The sequence below is a fragment of the Macaca nemestrina genome, chromosome 3 (assembly GCF_043159975.1).
Source record: "Macaca nemestrina isolate mMacNem1 chromosome 3, mMacNem.hap1, whole genome shotgun sequence".
NCBI lineage: Eukaryota > Metazoa > Chordata > Mammalia > Primates > Cercopithecidae > Macaca > Macaca nemestrina.
In genome coordinates this window covers 28,274,536-28,298,532 of record NC_092127.1, presented here as the reverse complement: position 1 = coordinate 28,298,532, position 23,997 = coordinate 28,274,536, and the positions used below count along the sequence as shown (strand labels likewise).

Sequence of the window (23,997 nt, the reverse complement as noted above, 5' to 3'; positions counted from 1 at the left end):
TTTGTTTCTGTAAGGAAATTATTGAGCTTCTCTTTGCTTATATTCTCAATCTAGTGTTCTTCCTTGTGTTGGCTATACATACACGACACACTCAATGTTAGGTCCTTGGACTTGGTCTGATCACTTTTACAGCAGCTGCATGACCTTTTATAGGGCTTTGAAGATGTAGATTAAAATCCCACCTATGCCATCTACTATGCAATCATAGGCAAGGGATTTAGCACTTCTTTGAACCCCATTTGTTTTTCTGAGAACATCAGAATAGTAGTTAGTACTTCCTAGAACTATTAATAATTATTACTAACAGTCAAAATATTGACTTAAAACTTTAAATACTTGAACACCATAAAAATCACTACCATTTTTCTTAATTCTTCCTATAGGATTTCCTGATTTACAAACTTCTTAGGCACTAGAATTTTTTGCTGCCTTCACAAGACTAACGTCATTTTTTTGTGTGTGTGTTTGTTTTTGTTTTTTAACGAAAAAGAAGAGGAACCTTTTTAAAAAATAAAAAGTCTGAAAAGACTTTTAAAAATTTAAAGAACTACCAATTAATCTAGTAGATATGAACTACTTTATCACTATGGGAATGTATATAAAGGAGGCTAGTCTCTTGCATTTCCTTTCTACAGTGTTCACCAGAAATTTTTCTGCTTTTATTCTATAGTTGATCTGTGTTTGGGAATAGAATTTATTCCACCTTTTGTTCTCGTATAAGAAAAATAATTCAGGTTTTATAATAGAAAACTGCACATATGTCTTCTACAGCAAGAGGGATATGTATAACCTATATAGGAGCCAAAGCATTTTTCAAGGGTCTAGTTATTGGAAAAATCATATGCCAAAAATATGATTAAAGCAAATGCACATCACTACCCATTCCATTTTTAAAAAAGAAATCTACAGATTTCACTAAATGACACCAGCAAAAACAATCTGGTAGTGAATGCCAAGGGTCTATCCCTGCACACAAATGGAACAAAGACTGCCAGAGTCAACTTTGTTGGAATCTGGGAAAACAGTCAAAGGTTGACAGCAACAAAGCCTGTAGTGAGTCAAGAAAAAGGCTAATTAAGCACGTTAAGTGAACTCTGTGGCATTTCAATTTAGCCTAGCCTTGCCTCACCCCTCCTCCTGAGCAGTAGCAGTCTTGAAAATAGAAGCCCACATTCCCAGGGTGGTTACCTGATTTCAGAGTTTGCAGAGTGGAACTTGTTCCCAAATGATTGTTTTTGTGCATTTTTACTAGTCTTGAAGTTCCCTGAAGTAATAATGCAAGGTGCTTGCCTCTGTTTTGCTCACCAAAATAGAACTCTCTTAATGAGGAGAAAGAGCTAAGCAGAGGGTGTTACTGAAAAACATCAAGAGGCAAATGAAAAAGCTATTGAAGCCTGGGTCAATTGATTACAATTGGGCCAATCAGTAGACACATTGGAAGCCCTGACAAAAAATTCTCAGGAGAGGATTATTTTAAAAAATGAAAGCTTTGAGAATTCTTAATGTATAGTGGGGATCCCAGATAAATGACGCAGGACACGTGTTCAATGAGACCTCAAAGATCCTAAGCTTTTATCTCCCAATATCCTGTAGACTCATGTAAACAGGAAGTAAAGGCTAAGGAAGCGTTCTGAGTTTTCCACTAACAATGGAAAGAGTGCCTCAACATAGGACCAATCCTGTGTTGGACAGCAGACGATTTTTTTGTTTTATTTATTTGTTGGCTTTCAGGCATTTAGAAAACATTTGTTAAACCACAAGCTGGCCAAAAGCTAAAGAAACTAAGATTTAAGTGACAATATGTAACAATAAAAAAAAATTTACAAAAGTGTTTAAGAAAAGTGACCAAACAAACAAACAAACAAACAAACAAAAAACTCCAAACAACAATGATAACCCACAGCAAATAACAATAAACTTTAAGAAGGGGAAAATTATTTCTAGTGTTTCCACATTATATATTAAATATGTTGAGTTTAAAACAAAAAGTTATGCGATATGTAAAAAACTAGGAAAGTCTGGACCACACCCAGGAAAAAAAAGAAATTAACAAAAACTTTCTGAGGAAGAACAAACATTGGAATTACTAGACAAAAGCTGACTCAGACTTTTAAAAATTTGTTCATAGCTGGGTGTGGTGGCACATGCCTGTAATCCCAGAATTTTGGGAGGCCAAGACAGGTAGATCATCTGTGGTAAGGAGCTTAAGACCAACCTGACCACACAGTGAAACCCTGTTTCTACTAAAAATACAAAAAAATTAGCTGGGTGTGGTGGTGGGCACCTGTAATCCCAACTACTTTGGAGGCTGAGGCAGGAGAATCGCTTGAACTTGGGAGGCAGAAGTTGCAGCGAGCTGAGATCATGCCACTGCACTCTAGCCTGGGCAACAAGATTGAAACTTTGTCTCAAAAAACCCCAGAAAATATTGCTCATAGAACTAAAGAAAAACATGGATCAAAGGACAACAAGAACAACAAAAAATAACTAAAGGAAACTAGGAGAATGATATATAAAAACTTCACAATAGCAAAGACTTGGAATCAACCCAAATGTCCATCAGTGACAGACTGGATTAAGAAAATGTGGCACATATACACCATGGAATACTATGCAGCCATCAAAAAGGATGAGTTTGTGTCCTTTGTAGGGACATGGATGCAGCTGGAAACCATCATTCTCAGCAAACTATCACAAGAACAGAAAACCAAACACCGCATGTTCTCACTCATAGGTGGGAACTGAACAATGAGATCACTTGGACTCAGGAAGGGGAACATCACACACCGGGGCCTATCATGGGGAGGGGGGAGGGGGGAGGGATTGCGTTGGGAGTTATACCTGATGTAAATGACGAGTTGATGGGTGCAGCACACCAACATGGCACAAGTATACATATGTAACAAACCTGCACGTTATGCACATGTACCCTACAACTTAAAGTATAATAATAATAAATAAATTTAAAAAAATAATAAAAAAATAAAAAAAGAATTATAAATATAAAAATGAGTAAAACAAAAATTCTGGAGTTGAAAATTATAATTGGAATGAAATATTTACTGGAAGCTTTCAGTAGCAGATATGAGCAGGCAGAAGAAAGAATCAGCAAATTTGCAGAAGTAAATGAAATTACTCTGAAGACCAGGAAGAAGAAAAATAAATGGAGCCTAAAAGACCTATGAAACACTAACAAGTGTACCAAAATACCAGTTATGCAGTTTTCCAAAAAGAGAGGAGAGATCACAGAAAACGTATTTGAAGAAATAATGGCCAACACTTTCCAAATTTACTAAAGTACATGAATCTATTCATCTAAGAACTTCAAACATTCAAAGAAGAATAAATGCAAAGGGATCCACATGATAACATTTTATAACCCAAACTGTTAAAGACAAAGAGAGAATCATCAAAGCACCATAAAAGAAGTGACTCATCATGAACAAAGGATCCTAAACAAGAGTAACAACACATTTATCATTGAAGGCCAGAAAACAATGGGATGATAATTTCAAAGTGCAGAAAGAAAAGATATGTCAACTAAGAATTCCATAACTTACAAAACCATCCTTCAAAAATTAAGGTGAAATCAAGACATTCTCAGATTTTAAAAAACTGAGAGATTTCACATTACTAGACTTACCACATAAGAAATTCTTAAAGCTGTCCTGAAGACTGAAGTGAAAAGACACTCGATAGAATTTGGACAAAATCCTACAAAAACAGAAACTCCCAAACTTATATAATTCATGTAAAGCAATATGAGTATATAAAAACACATGTAAATGTAATTACGTGGGTAAAAAATGAAGTCAATGTTATTGTATTTTAGTTTTATTATGTTGTGTTTTGTTTTCACTTGCCTTGAAGTATTTTCAAAATTCCTTTTGATTTTTTCTTTGACTCATTTTTTACTTAGAGTGTATTAATTTCTACTTATTTCTGAATCTTCCAGCTTTCCTTCTGTTAGTGATTTCTGTTTTCATTCCATTGTTTATGAAGAAGATACTTTGTGTAATTTCAATCTGTTAAAATTTATCAAGACTTGCTCTGTAGCTTAATAAGTGTTCTATCCTGGAGAATGTTCCATATTTTCTTGAGAAAAATGTATATTCTGCTGTTTGGTGGATGAAATTTTCTAAATATGTTTGTTAGGTCTAGTTAGCTTATAGTGTCATTCAAGTTTCCTATGTCTTTATTAAAAAACAGTCTGGAGTTTTTATCTATTATTGAAAAGGGTATTGAAGTCTCTATTCCTGTTGAGCTGTCTATTTCACCTTTCAATGCTGTCAATATTTGCTTGACATATTTTAGTACTCTTTAACAGTCTTGACTTAAAATGTATTTTGTCTGGTATTACCACAGCCATATCATCTCTTTTGTGGTTACTATATGCATGGAATATCTTTTTCCGTCTTTTCCTTTTCATCCTATTTATGTCTTTACATCTAATGTCAGCCTCTTATACATAGAATAGGGTGGCTAGTGTGTTTAATTTTAATCAATTTTGCCCATACCTGCTTCTTTTAAAGTTCCGGAACAAGTAAATATCTGCCTATTACAGTGTTCAATTCATTTATATTCATTGTTTTTCATATGTCTAATGCCATTTTTGTTCCTCCTTTCACCTCCAGTATTGCCTTTTGTGTAGCAAATTCCTGGAATTGGGGCCAGGGGGAATGAGAAGTAATTGCTAGTCTGATACAGGTCCTCCTTTGGAGGTAATCAAAACATTTTGAAACTAGATAGAGATGATGGTTGCCTAATTCTGTGAATGTATTATTGTCATGAATTGTACACTTCAAAATTTTTGATTTTGGATTTCAGACTTAACAACAATGCCCTCCAGAATCTCCTTGGAGAAGGAGACCACATGATGGTCTAGCAGATACACTGTATTATTTAGCAAGATGGCCAAGTAGATGCAGTCAGGAAGTGCTGCTCCCACAAAAAGAGAGATTTCAACTACACCAACATAATTTGAACAGATCTTTAGAGAGAGAACACTGAATGAGGATGGGGAAAGATGCGGTCGCCAATTCTGAAGAGTGAGGAGGCTGGAAACCTAGCATGAGACACCTGAACACTATGGTTAGTTCCCCTCCTCAACAGTGCCTGGAAAAGGGGTGAGTGAAGGGAATGGAGGACTGCCTCCTCTCACTGTGGACCTCCGGAATCCTAGTTGCAGGGACCCCACACCCTCACAGACCTATGAACTGGCAAGGGGATCTCCCTGGACATTAGATGGGGAGACAGAGTTGCAGAGGCACAGAGGCAGGGACCTTTAGGCATAGGTCAGCTCTAGCAGAGCCTGCCCATAAGTGGTCACCTGCCAGGGCTGACCATATATCTCTGAGAGGCTCTAGCCCCAGCTAACCTCCAGGGAGAAAGTAGGGCCTGCTTCCCCATGGGGCTGGGACACACCTATCCCACAGGCCCACCTACCCTCCAGCCCTCCCTGGATCCTAGCTGCCTCATCGGAACATGTGTATAGTGCAGCCTCCACGGCCCAGCCTGAGTGCTTTGCTCCATGTGAATGTGTTCCAACGGCTTAAGAACCCTTCAGATTTCACACCACACAAAGAACCCAGTCCCGAGCAGCCAGAGGGGGTAACCATGAGGAGGTCCTAGTACCCCAGAGCTGTGGCCTGTGGCTCAGAAGGGCCTCACTCAGAGCTCTGCTTGACACTTGAATGGAAGAAGAGCCCCCACTCTCAGAAAACTGAGAGGACTGAGTCACACAGGTTTGTGGGCTGGCGTGGGACCTGACTGTCCCTCCCTCCACAGGGTTGTTTGCTAACAGTGTGGCATTGGAGGTAGCTTTCCCAAGGCCCATGAACAGACCTGGTGAGAAGTTCGCCTCTTTTCTCCTCACACCACAGAACACAACTTCAAATGCGAAGACATACAAAGGAACCATGTGACTGAGTAAGAACCTGTCTACTGCCCAATGCTCTCAATCAGTATTTATTGCATCACAGCCTAAACTTCAACACCAAAAATCACCCTACTAATTCTCCCTCCTGCAAAACCAAGAACAAGAATTCTACAATCAGTGAAGACCCAGTACAGACCTTTAGTCCTCTGAAAACATTCAGAAAGTATATCAAAAGATGATACTCAATTTAAACTACAATTAAAGAAATACCAGTCCTCCCAAATGAGAAAGAATCAGCACAAGAATGCTGGCAATTCAGAGTCATAGTATCTCCTTCTCTCCAAATGAGCCCACTAGCTCCCTAGCAATAATTCTTAACTATTACGAATTGCCTAAAATGACATATATGGAATTCAGAATCCAGATGGCAAGAAAGCTCATGGAGATCAAGAAGAAAGTTAAAACTCTGTCCAAGGAAGCCAATCAATACAGTAAAATAATTCAAGAGCTAAAAGAGAAAATTTCCCTTCTAAGAAGTACCCAAACTGAGCTTCTTGAGCTAAAAAAATCACTACAAGAATTGTATAATACAATCAGAAGTATTAGCAGCAGAAGTTGAGTAAAGAATCTCAGAGCATGAAGACCAGTTTGTCAAATCAACTCAATCAGACAAAAATAAAAAAGAATTAACAAAGATGAACAAAACCTCAGAGAACTATGGGATTATGTGAAGAGACCATATCCATGACACATCAGCATTCTTGAGAGAATAGGAGAAAGAATAAGTAATTTATATTTGAGGATATAGTTCATGACCATTTCCCTAATCTCCCTAGAGAGGTCAACATGCAAACCTAAGGAACACAGAGAATCCCAAACATATACTACACAAGATGACTATTTCCAAGGCACATAGTCATGAGATTCACCAAGGTCAATGCAAAAGAAAAAAATCTTAAAGGCAGCTAGAGAGAAAGGCCAGGAGACCTAGAGAGAGAACTTTATCAGGCTAGCAGCAGACCACTGAGCAGAATCCTCATAAGCTAGAAGAGACTGGGGCCTGTTTTCAGTGTTCTTAAAGAAAAGAAATTCAATCAAGAATTTCGCATCCTGCCAAACTAAGCTTCTTAAAAGGAGGAGAAATAAAGCCTTTCCCTGACAGCAAATGCTGAGGGAATTTTTTTTTTTTTTTTTTTTTTTTTTTGAGATGGAGTCTTGCTCTGTCACTAGATGGAGTCCAGTGGCATGATCTTGGCCCACTACAACCTCTGCCTCCCAGGTTCAAGCTATTCTCCTGCCTCAGCCTCCCGAGTAGCTGGGATTACAGACGCGTGCCACCACACCCGGCTAATTTTTGTACTTTTAGTAGAGATGGGGTTTCACCATGTTGGCCAGGCTGGTCTCGAGCTCATCACCTCGTGATCCACCCACTTCGGCCTCCCAAAGTGCTGGGATTACAGGCATGAGCCACGGCACCCAGCCAGGAATATGTTTTAACTAGACCAGCTTTACAAGAGGTCCTTAGGGGAGTGCTAAACATGGATTCAAAAGAACAAACCAGCTACCACAAAAGCACACTTGAACACATAGCCCATAGGCACTATAAAGCAACTACACAATCACATCTATATATTAAATAACAAGCAGCTCACAACACCATGACAGGGTCAAAATCACTTATCAATACTAACCTTGAATGTAAATGGACTTACTTAAATGGCTACTTAAAAGACACAGAGTAGCAGGTTGCATAAAAAGACAAGACCCAACCATCTGCTCTCTTCAAGAGACCCCATTTCACATCTAATGATACCCACAGGCTAAAAGTAAATGAGTGGAATAAGATCTACCATGCAAACAGAAAACAAAAGAAAAGCCAGAGTTGCTATTCTTATATCAGATAAAGCAGACTTTAAACCAATAAAATTAAGAATAATAATGAAGAACATTACATAATAATAAAAGGTACAATCCACCAGGAAGCCTTAACCATTCTAAAATATATGCAAACAACATTGGGGCACCCAGATTCATACATGTTACTCTGCCTAGGAAAAAACTTAGCCAACCCTATAATAAGAGTGGGAGACCTGAACACCCCACTGACAGCATTAAAAAGATCACCAAGGCAAGAAACTTAACAAATTCTGCACTTAACCTTGACACTTGAGCAACTGGACCTAGTCGATATCTACAGAACACTCCACCCAACAATCACAGAGTATACATTTTTCTTATCTGTGCATGGAACATATTCTAAGATAAACAAAATGCTTAGTCATAAAGCAAGCCTCCACAAATTCAAAACAATAGAAATTGTAACAAGCACACTTCTGGATCACAGTGAAATAAAAGTAGAAATAAATACCAAGAAGATCTGTCAAAACTACATAAAAACACAGAAATTAAACAACTTTCTCCTGAAGAAATTCTGGGTGAACACAGAAAATAGACAGAATGAAAAAAAAAATTGAAATTAATGCAAATAGAAACCCAGCTTATGAAAATCTCTAGAATGTTGCCAAAGGAGTGTTAACAAGAAAGTTTATGGCTCTAAAATGTCTTCAATGTTCATTAAGAAGTTAGAAAATTCTCAAATTAAAAATCTAATTTTGCACTTAAAGGAATGAAGAAAAAAGAAAACAAAAAAGACCAAAGCTAGCAGAAGGAAATAAATAACTAAAATTAGAAAAGAACTTAGTGAAATTGAAATGTAAAAATTCATATAAAAGATTAATGAAACCAAGGGTTGGTTGTCCAAAAAAATAAATAAGATTGATAGACCCTTAGCTAGATTAACAAAGAAAAAAAGAAAAGATCCAAATAAGCACAATCAGAAATGACAAAGATGATATTGCAGCTGATCCCACAGAAATACAAAAGATCCTCAGAGCTTACTATGAATAACTCTATGCACAGAAATTCCAGAAGAAATGAATAAATTCCTGGAAACAGACAATCTCTCAAGATTGAATCAGGAAGTGGTTGAAAGCGTGAATAGACCAATATCAACTTCTGAAATTAAATCATTAGAAAATAATCCTCCAACCAACAAAAGCCCCTGACCAGATGGATTCACAGCCACATTCTACCAGATGCACAAAGAAGAACTGATACTAATCCTACTAAAACTTTTCCAAATAATTGAGAAGGAGGGGTTCCTTCCTAACTTATTCTATAAAGCCAGAATCAGCCTGACACCAAAATCTGGCAGAGACGGAAAAAAAAAATAAATAGAAAACTTAAGACAAATATCTCTGACGAACACAGATGCAAAAATCCTCAACAAAATACTAGCAAATAAAATCCAGTAGCACATCAAAATGTTAATACACTATGATCAAGTAGGCTTTATTCCTGGTATGCAAGGCTACTTCAACATATGCAAATAAATAAGTGATATACCACATAAACAGAATCAAAAGCAGAAACCATATGGTCAGCTCAATGGAGGCAGAGGAAGCTTTCAGTAAGATCTAACATCCCTTCATGATTAAAAACCCTCAACAGACTAGGCAACAAAGGAACATACCTAGAAATAACAAGAGCTATTTATGACAAAACACAGCCAATATCATACTGAAGGGCAAAAGCTCAAACCATCCCCTTTGAGAACTGGAACAAGACAAGAATGCCTACTCTCACCACTCCCATTTAACATAGTACTTGAAGTCCTAGCCAGAGCAATCAGGCAAGAGAATGAAAAGAAAGGAATAAAAGGCATCCAAACAGGAAAATAATTCAAACTATCTCTCTTCACTGATGATGTGATTCTACAGATAGAAAATTCTAACATCCCTACTAAAAACCTCCCAGAATTGATAAAGAACTTTATTAAGATTTCACAATACAAAATCAATGTACAGAAATCAGTAGCATTTCCATATACTAACAACATCCAGGCTAAGAGTGAAATCAAGAGCACAGTTCCACTTACAATAGCCAAAAAGAAAATGAAATCTAGGAATACAGCTAAACAAGGAGGTAAAAGACCTCCACAAAGAGAACTAGAAAACACTGCTGAAAGAAATCAGAGATGGCACAAGTAAATATAAATACATTACATGCTCATGGATAAGAAGAATCAATGTCATAAAAATGGATGAACTACCCAAAGCAATTTACAAATGCAGTGCTATTCCAATCAAACTACCAATATCAGTCTTCACAGAATTAGAAATAAACTAATCTAAAATTCATGTAGAACCAAAAAGAGCCCAAACAGCCAAAGCAATCTCAAGCAAAAGACCAAAGCTGGAGGCATCACACTACCTGACTTCACACTGGGAACTGAATAGTGAGAGCACTTGGATACAGGGCAGGGAACATCACACACCGTAGGGGGTGATGTTAGGAGAAATACCTAATGTAAATGATGAGTTAATGGGTGCAGCAAACCAACATGGCACATGTATACCTATGTAACAAACCTGGAGGTTGTGCACATGTACCCCAGAACTTAAAGTATAATTAAAACAAAAAACACAGCAACCAAAATAGTTTGGTATTGGCACTAAAACAGACACATAGATCAATGGAAGACAACAGACAATTCAGAAATAAACCCACACTCCTACAACCACCTGATCTTCAACAAGGCCAAGAAAACAAAAAAACAACGTGGAAAGGACTTGCTATTCAATGTACAGTGCTGGGATAACTGGCTAGCCATCTGCAGAATATTGAAGTTGGATCCCTAACTTTCACCATATACAAAAATTAATTCAAAATGGATCAAAGATTTAAATATAAGGCCTCAAATTATAAAAATACTGGATAACAACCTAGGAAATATTCTTCTCAACATTGGCCTTGGCAAATAATTTTTGACTAAGTCCCCAAAAGCACTTGCAATAAAAACAAAAACAAGTAGGACCTTTTTAAACTAACGAGCTTCTGTACAGCAAAATAAACTATCAACAGAGCAAACAGACAACCTACAGAATGGGAGAAGATCTCTCAACCTCTGCATCTGACAAAGGCCTAATATTCAGAATCTATAGGGAACTTAAACAAATCGACAGGAAAAAAATTATGGGCAAAGGACATCAATAGACACTGCTCAAAAAAAAAAAAAAAAAAAAAAGAAAGAAAAAGAAACACAAGTGGCCAACAGGCATATGAAAAAAATGTTCAGCATCATTAATCATCACAGAAATGCAAATCAAAACCACAATGAGATACCATCTAACACCAGTCAGAATGGCTATTATTCAAAAGCCAAAAAACAATAGATGCTGGCTAGGTTGTGGAGAAAAATGCATGCTTATACACTTTTTATGGGAATGTAAATTAGTCCAGCCACTGGGCATGCTTATATACCTTTTATGGGAATGTAAATTAGTCCAGCAGGATTTCTCAAAAGACTTAAAACAGACCTACCATTTTAACCAGCAATCCCATTACTGAGCATATACTCAAGAGAAAATAAGTCAATCATACCAAAAAGACATGAACTCATACGTTTATTACTGTGCTATTTATAATAGCAAAGACATGAAAGCTACCCAGGTGTTCGTCAATGATAGATTGGATAAAGAAAACGTGGTAAATATGAACCATGGAATACTATGTAGACATAAAATACAATGAAATCATGTACGTTGCAGCAGCATAGATGTAGCTGGAGGCCATAATCCTAAACAAATTAATCCAGAAACAGAAAATCAAATACTGCATGTTCTCATCTGTAAGTGGTAACTAAGCATTTCACATGAACATAAATGCAGGAGCAATAGGCACTGATGAACACCAGAGGGTGGAAGGAGGAAGAGTGGGTTAGAAAAACTACCTACTGAGTACCATGCTAGCTGCAGGTGACAGGATCCCATTCTCTAAACCTCAGTATCACTCAATATGCCCATGTAAAATATCTGCTGTAGATATAATCCTTGTATCTAAAATAAAACATTAAAATAAAAATAAATAAAATGCTTAATTTTGTGTTAGGTGAATTTCACTTCAATATAAAAAATTAAATAATTTAATTTTAAATATTAATTAATGATTAAGCTAAAACTAATTCATAGCGAAAGCAAGTAGAAATCAATGTTCAATTTTAACTCAAGATAACACTGATGATGTAGAACCCTGTTTCTGTCTTGTGGCACATTTGAATAGTAGTTTTACCACATCTTCAATCCACCCTTAATTTTAATTAATAGATTAAAAAAACATAATCATCTGTAGAAGACCATAATAGTCATTAGGAGTAGAAATAAAATGAGACAAAATATTTTTCATACAATTTAGAGCATTCACCTGAAATAAATTAAAATGTGTGCCATTAGAGATCTTCTGAGTCTACCAGCGTCAAAGGGTCACGTCTCTAGAATCTTTGGTGTAATTTTAGTATTGAGTTCAAAGGGGTCATTTATTTAACATTAGAACATCAGTCAAGTGTCGTGGATCTTTTTATCCTTAACAATTGACATAGGAAAATCAATGTAGGTCCAACCTAGATGAAAGTATTTATCATTTAAACCCATTAAAAATGTTAAAAAATTACAGGTAGAGAAGCAACAAAAGCAAGACAGGATTCAGAAAAACATAAAAGATGAGAATAACAACAACAAACCAGCAATCCCAAAAGCAAATTAACTGGCAGTTCATTTCCTTCTGCATTTGGAAAAAAATTAACAGACTTATTATTTTCTTTCTTTTTTAAAATAATGATATGAATTCCAATATCAAAAGAGAATACTCTGACTCAGGTTTCTAATGATTCTTTGTACGGTGAAAATACATGTTCTGGAGTTAGGTCTGGCTTTGAGTCCTGCTCTCCTATGTCTTAGTTTGTGACGTATTGAGTAAGTGACTTTATCTGAACTTTAGTGCTTTTCTTTGTTTCTCTCTTAATAATGTTTCTTTGACTCCTTTCTACTAACGCATAACCAGTGAAAATTAGGGAAAGATATGTTTGAAATCTGATATACTATAGGTGCTTAGTAAATTATAGCTATTACCATTAAGAATAATTGTATGATGTCAAGAAAATACATTAAAATTACAAAAATGCAGATATCACTCAAGCTTATTCTTTTCAAAGCTTTATATCATATCACTGAGAAAATAAGATACATAAATATATTTAAGAGTTACAATATACAATGCTGCCTCCCCCAGCTTGGGCCACCATTGTTTGTCTCTTCATTTTTTTTTTTTTTCTCTTTTTTGAGATGGAGCCTCGCTCTGTCGCCCAGGCTGGAGTGCAATAGTGCAATCTTGGCTAACTGCAACCTCTGCCTCCCTGGTTAAAGCGATTCTCTTGCCTCAGCCTCCTGAGTAGCTTAGGTTACAGGCACCCACTATCATGCCCAGGTAATTTTTGTAGATTTGTAGAGATGGTGTTTCATCATGTTGGCCAGGCTGGTTTCAAACTTGTAACCTCAGGTGATCCACCCGCGTCAGCCTCCCAAAGTGCTGGGATTTCAGGCGTGAGTCACCATGCTCGGCTGTCTTTTCACTTTTGAGCCTCACTTAGCTGCTTTGGCTTTAAAATAATTTCTCATCTTTTACCTACTCAAAAAGAGATATGTTGTATTACAGGGGATATATATATATATATATATATATATATATATATATATATATATATAAAAATAAAAGAGAGAGAGAGTGTGTGCATATATAGGGGATATATATATACATATATATGTATAGGTTTGCTATATATATATACACACACCATACCTGTAGGGGATATCTATCTATCTATCTATCTATCTATCTATCTATCTATCTATCTATCTATCTAGCATACTTATAGGGGATACATATATATATATATATAGCAAACCTATAGGGGATATATATGTGCTCTCTATATATAGAGAGAGAGAGAGCATTTCAAAGCACCAGCTGCTATTTGACATTGTTCTTTAATTTATGTCTACAATGGTAAGTGAGTGATGATAGCCTGCGCAGAACAATTCTTTATTCACAGCACTCAGATTTTAAAAAATGCCATATGGAGAAATATTTCTGCTTAGCACAGTCAATATATAAGACAATGTTTACTTTATGTCTAATTCCACATCTTTATTCTTTGATGAGCTTTTTGAGGCCAATTCATCAACCTATATAGATGGAATGGCAAGTGTTTTCCCTAAAGCAAAATGATCTAGTACAACACATAATTTTATCATTATTATCCCAAGAGAAAAATTAAAAGGCTCCATGTGATAGATGGGTCACCAAATGCTGTTCTTTTCCTCTGATGAGTATGAAAGGTTAAATATATTGTCAGATTGCCATGGCTCATCAGAATAAACAATTTAGTTTAGACAGTTGACAGAGCCAGTGACCTTTCATTCAAGTTCTTTAATTTATTTGTGCCATTAACAACTCTAAAATAGTCATAATATACCTTTCACAGGCTTTTTCTGTTTGTTGTGTTTATCTCTGTGCAAGATTTTCTTTCCCTACTATTTGGCTATTTTATTTTAAATATGAATAAAATCATTACTTGCTCTGTCATCATGAGAGCTTCAGACACATACAATGTATTAGTCCATCAGCACATTTTTCTGAATTAATTTCTATAAGTTTTAAAAATACTCTGCATGGGCCGGGCATGGTGGCTCATGCCTGTAATCCCAGCATTTTAGGAGACCGAGGTGGGCAGATCACAAGCTCAGGAGACCGAGACAATCCTGGCTAACCTCATCGCTACTAAAAATAACAGAAAATTAGCCAGGTGTGGTGGCAGGCGCCAGTAGTCCCAGCTACTCGGGAGGCTGAGGCAGGAGAATGGTGTGAACCTGGAAGGCAGAGCTTGTGGTGAGCCAAGATCGTGCCACTGCACTCCAGCCTGGGCGACAGTGCGAGATTCCGTCTCAAAGAAAAAAAAAAAAAGAAAAAAGAAAAAGAAAAAAAAAATTCTGCATAAAAGCATTACCCATTATTGATGCAATTTCTACTCTATGTAAATAAATTGACCATATTCTAAAAGAACCTTATCTCTACCTATCTCTTTTCTATTAATCTTTATGTATATCTCACATTTAATACAATGTTTATTATTAAAAGTGTCTTGGGTTTTTATTTAGAAGACTGGTGATGTTTATATTGATTTGTCTATGGTAAAACTGGGTCTACATCATTAGTTTGTATGTTATTTAGTTTAAAGTCACATATGCAGTATGCTATACTAAAATCTCTGCATTCAAAAGCCTCTTTTTATGTTGCTTATTTAACAAGCATAAATAACACCATCTTATACTTCAAGAGTAGCCTAATTCGGAAGTAGCATATGGAATCGATATTTAAGTGTGTTTGTCTGTTTGCTTTAACTCTAGTTAATTTTGCACAACCAATAACTCTTCCTGGTAATGCAAACTGAGCGCACTACTCCCTCTCGTAGTCGTGCCACCCATGAAACGATTTGTGTGTATTATTTCATACTAATTTGCAGTAATGTCACCTTACATTTCAGCTACATTTATAAAGTTGCTATTTTATTTAATATGCTTTATCCTTTCCTGGCATTTACAATTTCTTCTTTTCATAGTGTCCTGTTTATCAAACAGTCTAGATACTAGAAATAGGTCACTGTGTGCGAAATGTCATTATGCTTGAGGAATTTACAGTTGATTAAGAATTAAGAATTGGGCCCAGGGGCCAGGTTACCGGCCTTCAAATCCTACCAAATACTAACTATGTATCCCTCAGGGATCTAGTTTCCTCATCTGTAAGATAAGAATATTAATAACATTTACTCATGGGGGTCTTGTGCAGATGAAATTAGTTAAATCACATAACACAAATTAAACAGCATCTTGAACATACTTCCACATTTGTTTGCTAAATAAACACTTAAAAGAGATGCTAATGGATACATAAATTACTTTAGTACCATGTACTTGGTGTTAGGATTAGTCATGAAGTTCCACTGGAACATGAACACTTTACACAGACTGATGGAGATTATGAAAGCCTTTCTGGAGGAAATTAAGTACAGCAGGTCCTTCAAAAATGTTGTTTAGTCCAACATCGTTTCATTATAAAATTGATGAGAAAAAAAATCAATTCCCAGCCAGGACTACTGACTATGTGAAGCTTACAAATGCTCCCAATGTCTGGGTGGGTTTAGCTCCATTCATCTGTTTTCCTCCTGCAGCCCAATGATGCATACATTAGGCTCACTGGTGTGTTTACATGGCGCCAGTTTAAGTGTGAGTGTGGGTGCATGTGTGTGAGTGTGCCCTGCCATGGGATGGCATCCTGTCCATGGCTGGTTCCTCCCTTGCACTCCAAGCTGCCAGGAAAATCTCTGTCCACCATGACCCTGAACTTGAATAAGTGGGTTAGAAAGTAAATAAATGAATGAATATAAAGTATTGACAAAGTTTGTAAAGCAGATGATAATCATACAAATGCACGACAATAAATGATACAGTACAAAAGCACTCAGTGAGCCCACCATATTTGTCACGGCTTATTTTTTACTGCAAGGTGGGAAGTGGTGCTCCTCATAATTTTTGCTCTGCAAATATTTATTTCTTGATTTAACTCACCACCATTATGACAGTGATCACTCACTAATTTGCCAAAAGTTTAATAAAATAATTATATTGCTCTTTTCTATTAATCTTCATGTATAGCTCACATTTAATACAATGTTTATTATTAAAAGTGTCTTGGGTTTTTATTTAGAAGACTGGTGATGTTTATATTAACTTGTCTATGGTAAAACTGGGTTTATGTCATTAGTTTACATGTTATTTAGTTTAAAGTCACAATTTCCAAGAACTATTCATGATGGTAAAGACTTACTGTATTGAAAAACATTAGTCAGATAAAAAAAGGATAAAACCCATCCAAATGTTGGGAACAAAATAGGCAACATAGTCTGTAAAATCAAAAACAAGTTGTCTTGCATTATACAAGTGAAATGTGTACAGCAAAGATGTATTTCATTCTTGTTTTTAAGCTCCTTGAGATATAAGTCTTCGGCTAGCCCATCTGTAGTACTTGTAGTCTCAAACACAGAGCTTTAATATAAGAGTCACTCACCATCTCATGCATTATTCCTAAAACAGCTTCCTACACATCTTAAACACACTTCTCAATCACATTTCAATCCATCTCATGTAGGGCTTCCAGGATAACCTACAATACACACATCATCCCTCAAAAGAAGAACAGACTGAAGAACTTCAGTTGTTGTTTTTTACCAATGGCATTGAAGTCATAGTCTCTCTTCTGGCACTAGTCATATTTTATCATAGTTTCTGTCCTCCTTATTATTTGCCCAGCCTTTGTAATCATTTAAGTCATTTTTTGTCTGTCTAAATCAAACATATTTGCCCAATAGTTGCAACAAACATGATTTTCCTAACAATCACATATGTATTTTCGCATAGCATTCTTTAAATAACGACATTAAAAAAAAGTAGTGAGATAAACAGGCAAAGCGCCAACCAAAAAAGAAAGAAAAAATGAAGAAAGTACTCCTAAAGAAAAGAGATATGTTTCTGAATACTGTTTCTCACTACCATGTCCTTAAGGAATCTCTTGTCTTGAGGACTTGTCCTTAGATTTCGACTTCTACATTACCTTACAGTTGGTCAATCCTCTGTGTTCTGAGAATCGAATCTCCACAACCAGTAATGACACTTTTCTAATGAAAATTAGATTCTATCACATCTCTGATCAAAACTTCCAATGGCTTTCACCTCACTCAGAATAAAATACAACTGGCCCTGTCTCTCCAAAGTCATCTCCTAACTCTAAGGATGAGATTCATAGGTTCAAGAATCAAGTGGTGGAAATAGGAGTGGCCCCAGTCACTATTATACCAGTGATCCATTAGTAGAATTTCCTATTTCTGCAGCTTTATGCACTGCTGGCCTAGAGGTCTTAATTGCAGAGGGAAGAATGCTTCCACCAGAAGACACAACAAGCATTCCGTTGAAGAGGAAGTTAAAACTGTCACAAGGCCAGTTTGAGTTCCTCATGCTTCTGAATCAACAGGCAAAGAAGAGAGTTATGGTGTTGGCTGGGGTAATTGAGTTTGATCACCAACAGGAAACTGCTACTCTGCAATGGAGGTAAGAAAGAGTATGTCTGGAACAAAGAGGACCCATTGGGGCATCCCTTAGTATTACAGTACCCTAAGATTAAGGTCAATGGAAAAGTACAATTTATTCCTGATAGGCATACTAAAGATGCAGACTCTCCCGGAATCGAAGTTTGGGTAACCCCACCAGGTAAAGAACCACACCAGCTAAGGTACTTACTGAAGGCAAAGGGGATACAGAATGACTAGTAGAAGAAGGTAGTTATAATTACTAGCTACAGCCATGTGACCAGTTACAAAAACAAGGACTATCAATGGTCATAAGTATCTCCTCCTTAGTTTGTTAAGAAAATGTGCGTGTATGTAAGGTGTGTGTGTGTGTGTGAGTGTGAGTGTGTATATGAAGCAAATATCTTTAAATATCTTTTGATTTAAAGAGAGGGTTGTTTTCTTTCCTCTCTTATTTCCTTATCATGCAACATAAGATATATTGACTTTATTACAATATTAAGTATTTAAGTGTTGTCAATTTTATATCACAGTATAGTATTTGAGTTAAAGAATATAAAGGGGCCGGGCGCGGTGGCTCACGCCTGTAATCCCAGCACTTTGGGAGGCCAAGGCGGGCGGATCACAAGGTCAGGAGATCGAGACCACGGTGAAACCCCGTCTCTACTAAAAATACAAAAAATTAGCCGGGTGCGGTTGTGGGCGCCTGTAGTCCCAGCTACTCGGGAGGCTGAGGCAGGAGAATGGCGTGAACCCGGGAGGCGGAGCTTGCAGTGAGCCGAGATCGCGCCACTGCACTCCAGCCTGGGCGACAGAGCGAGACTCCGTCTCAAAAAAAAAAAAAAAAAAAAAAAAAAAGAATATAAAGGGGAAGAGTAAAAGCCAATACCTGATAATAAATCTCTTCATATAGTCATATATTCAATACCATATATATGCTGTATATGCAATATTATATAAATGGCATGTATTTTCATGTATTGAGTATATGAATACCATTCATATTGAATATATTCAATATCATATATATGCCTTATACATAATATTATATAGATGGCATATATTTTTTCATGTATTGAATATATGAATATTGAATATATAAATATGTGAAGAGATTTATTATATCTATTATATAGGCCATAATATATATATTATATGTATGGTATTAAATATAAATAAATAAACATATATATATGGTATTGGTTCTGTTTCTCTAGAGAAACAAGATTAATATAGTTGGTATTACATAATTTTCATATTTCATTCTCTATTAATATCTATACATTTCTGTTGTAAAGGATTATTACGGACAGTGTAAATGTTATAAAGAAAGTACTCCATAGATAGCCTAGCACAAAACAATGTGCGTGTATCAAGGACATTATCTCTTCTTCTAGGGTAAGGTTACTACATTTTCAGTTGTACACAAGATAGTTGTATCAGGTGAGTTGGGACTTTGTTATTGCCTTTATTTGGAGATTAGGGTTTAAGGAGATGTGTATGGGTTCCAAGTTGAAAAGGAGTGGATCTGTGATGGTTAATTTGATGTGTTGACTTGACTGGAACACAGGATCCCTAGATATCTGATTGGCTATTATTTCTGGGGATGTCTGTGAGAGTGTTTCTGAAAGATTCACATTTGAATTCGTGGACTGGATGAGGCAGATGGCTCTCCCTAATGTGGGTGGGCATCGTCCAATCTGTTGAGGGCTTGAATAGAACAAAAAAGGAGGAGAGAGCTTAAATTGGCTTTCAGCCTGATTGCATGAGCTGGGGCATTGGTTTTCTACTCCCGTAAATGCTCTTGATTCTCAAATCTTTAGAAAATGGCTGGAATCTACACCATCAGCTTTCTAGCTCTCAGGCCTTCAAACTATACCACCAACTTCTCTTGGTCTCCAGCTTGTAGACAGCAGATTGTGGGACTTTTCAGCCTTCATAATTGCATGAGCCAACACCTTATAATAAATTCTTCATATATTCATATATTCAATACCTTATATGTGCTAAGCATACTATATATGGCATATATATTTTCATGTATTGAATATATGAATATATGAAGAGATTTACTATGTATATTATATAGGCCATGATATATATACAATATTTGATATATGGTATTGCTTCTGTTTCTTTAGAGAAGCCAGACTAATATAGTTGGCATTGCATAATTTCCATGTTTCATTTTTTATTAATATCTATAAATTTCTGTTGTAAAGGATTGTTTAGAACACTGCAAATGTTATAAATTAAGTACCCAGTAGATTGCCTAGTACAAAATAATGTGTGTGTCTGTGCGTGTTTCAAAAATATCTTTAAATGTCTTTCGATGTAAAGAGCGTCTACTATTACTACTATTGATATGATATTCTAATGAGAGTCATGATATTTCTAAACAGAAAAACAGATTCTCCTGAGCTAATGAGAATATTTTTAAAAGTCCAGTACCAATTTTCTTATTTTGATTACCTTTGAATATTTTGGAGACTAGGAAGTTTTGGAATGATCATAGAGAAGGTGATGACAGCGCCCAAGAGATCTAAAAGCATGGAAGTGCTAGCATGTCTCAGAGAACCTGAGCATCTACGCTGGACCTTAGGGCTGTCTGTATTGCTAACCCTGGCTTTCTTCTAGCAGACTGTGTGTAACAACACCAAAAATAGCAAGTGCTTTAAGCATTCCCTGCAGGACACCTAAATACCACTCTTCAAAGTACCCTAGGGAATTTGCTTTATTTTTCTGAGATAAATCATACCACAATGTATCACATTTCTTCCTTAGCAAAAGAGAATACAAAAGAAGTCAGCATTGCTTTGCAATGGGCCTATGGACTGAAAACACATTACAGCATAATACAACCCGATCACAGCTTCACTTATCTATTTGGAAAGGCATTTATATTGCACTTATTACCTACTACCTGTTAAAAGCTGTTTATGGAGACCACAAGAAGAAATAATTTTTATGCTTCTTTTAGTTTGCTATAAATTCAGAAACAATTTTGCTTGAACAGCTGATCTGTGAATTAATAATGAGAGACTATAACTTTTTTTCACTATATTATGTCAAGTACTTTCTTTATGTTTAAAAATTGATGAGGCTTAAAACTCCATTTCTTTACAGGAAACAGATTTCAAAGCATATGGGACAATCACCATTTCCCTCATACAGAAAGTTCTTTCCAAGTTCATGACTTGACTAATAAAAAATAAATAAAAACAGTGTTGAGTTTAGTATAAAGTATTTTGATCCTTCCTTAAATGTTTCCTGGAAATAGTCTTCTAAAATATCACATGAAGAGTAATTTTTAGTAAAATACATTGTGATTTATCTCAGAAATGCTGGCTATTGAAAGTAACAACTGACTGAGTCTTTAATGAGAAAAATCCTCTCAATTGCTTTCATTGACTATATGTGTTTGAATTTTTGATTTTTTAAAATTTTTCTTTATGTTTTTTGAAATGGGATAATTCTCTGATAATTCTCTTATGCATTCCAGTTTCCTTCATATCTTTTTTTTTTTTTTTGGCATGATAGCTCACTTTTTTTTTTTTTCAAGTTAATTATGGACTTTATTTGTTTAGGCCTACTATATTTTTCATTCAGTATTAGCTTGAATTTCCAGAGACTGAGACATTACTGAAATAAAGCACTGTGCATTTCATCATTGAGATAATTGGACAGATACAGGCCATAATGAAAATACCTTCTTCCAGGGTGATGTATTAGTCGTGCAAATGAAATAACAGCAGTTCATCCAAAGCCAACTTGAAAGTGGCTTGAGGCAGTGGACAAGGCTTGATCTTTCCTAGTATTTTTATTTTATTTTATTTTATTTTATTTGAGACGAAGTCTCACTCTGTCACCCAGGCTGGACTGCAGTGGCGTGACCTGGGCTCACTGCAAGCTCCGCCTCCTGGATTCAAGCAATTCTCCTGCCTCAGCCTCCCGAGTAGCTGGGGCTACAGGCGCCTGCCACCACGCCCAGCTATTTTTTTTTTTTTTTCCGTGTGTATTTTTAGTAGAGACAGGATTTCACTGTGTTGGCCAAGATGGTCTCGATCTCCTGGCCTCGTGATCTGCCCTCCTAGGCCTCTCAAAGTGCTGGGAGTATAGGCGTGAGCCACCGGGCCCCGCCCTTTCCTAGTATTTTACATTGCTTATCATCACAATGGGAGGGGAAATGGGTTTGTGCCGATCTTGAAAGATTGCTCTAATTATCCATGTAATAAGAGTAACTCTTGAAGTGGTTTTAATATAATTATTTTGTCTTTGGATATATATTGTTCATTTCATTAAAATAATCATTTACTGTTTAGTGGGAACATAAGGCATAGTGTTAAATGATATAATGTTTTGAAAGCAATTAGTTTTTTTTTTTTAAGGTTTTAGTTTTTGAGGAGCGGGAAGATAATTTCTTAAATGTTTCCTGTAGAAGATTTGCGTTTTTGTTTATTTAAATAAAAGCTTACATCTCCTTTTCCTTCTTTAAATTTAAAAAAAAAAAAGGTGTTCTTTTTTAATATTCCCTCATCTACCTCTTTTTATATTTTTTTCTAAAGAAAGGGAATATTGCTTTTTATTTTTCTCTAAAGTTCATTATGCTGGTAAGATTTTGCAAATAACCAGACTCAAAATGGAGAGATTGGAAATGTTAAAGAAAACTTCTGGGAGGTCATTATTTTGGACTGAGCTCTTGTACTAGGTCCTAGCAGACCAGTCCAAATGAAAATGAAGTCACTTATGCTAAATGTCAGATCATCAAACTCAAACTTTATGGAAGTAGATTGATTTCAGAACTAACCAGTTGTTTTGAAATCAGAGTCAGTATAATAAGGGAGTCCTCTCTGCTTTAACCCTTACAAAGAAAAGCAAACTCAAATAACTGAATGTTAACCAACTGGCTTTTTCCCCATTGTTCTGTTTCCTTGTTCCCACCTTAAAAAATTCACTGTTTTGTCATTGCCCAGTGTGAGCTCTTCATTACATTTTGTTGGAAGGAGCCAGCCTCAATTCATGACGGCAAATAAAAGCCATTAAATCTATAAATAAATTGGTTGTAACTTTGTCTTTTGCAGAAATTGTCAGAATGTGGTAGAATACTACTTTGGATCTTTGCAAGTAACACACCGCAAATGAGCTTCAATTTTGAGAATTTTTTTAAAAAAAGATTATATGCTGTTAAAAGTTTTCAGAGGCTGACACTAAAGTTAAGGATAAACTGAGAGCTAGGAAAGAATATATATATAGGTCTCCAGAAAATATACCATCTTGATTTAATGTCCAAGTTTTCTATATTTAGATATTAGCCATATCGAGGCATGTTAGATGCCAGATCCAAAGAATATGGGTGTGTCGGTCTCTGGCAGAATGTCAATAGAACAATTTTACAGAGCCTAGAATTTATTTATACTTAAGGGTACACTTGGCAGTATGGTGAATAGAGCTATATTTTAGATATAGTAGATTTTTGAATGATTCGTGTATCACATTTTCATAGCTATTTTTTGCCCAGGAAATTGCTATTCTGAAGAATTGTTGCCTCCTTTAAGAGAATAACCAACATTCAATCGTTCTTTTGCACTACCACAAGGCATTTAGAGTGAAGAATAGCACAAAAAGCTGGATGTTCTGGTCTGAGGCAATCTTAAGACCCTAGAGTTTTCTTTGGAGCTGGAGAGACTTTTGGAGATGATCTGGTTCAATCCTCTCACTTTACAGATGAAAATCTTGAAACCCAGTGAGATTAAAGGATATACCTGAAATCACACAGCTCACTTATTGAAGAGCTTGGATTAGATCCTATGTTCCCAAATGCTGTTCTCTCTCTTTTTCTCTCTCAGTAGTGAGGCAGTCAAGGGTAGAGCTTAAAGGTGCTATAAGGATTTTTTTTTTATTATTATTATTTTAAATTAGTACGTAGAAAAAATGGACAGATTATTTGGGAGTTTATCAAAGGTTCTAAACTTTAAAAAGGGTTGGAAAAAATGCTTAATAAAAAAATGAACATCTTCTAGTTTATATCTCAATCCATGCTACTTGCTTAATATTATTTATGTTGTGTAATTCATAAACATTTTTGTGT

General features: G+C 36.0%; 1 protein-coding gene across 6 annotated transcripts in view; it reads right to left on the bottom strand.

Moving 5' to 3' along the window:
- LOC105488649 (follistatin like 5) overlaps positions 1-23,997 on the bottom strand; it is an 813,494-nt gene that overhangs the window by 11,022 nt on the left and 778,475 nt on the right. The window lies entirely within an intron of this gene.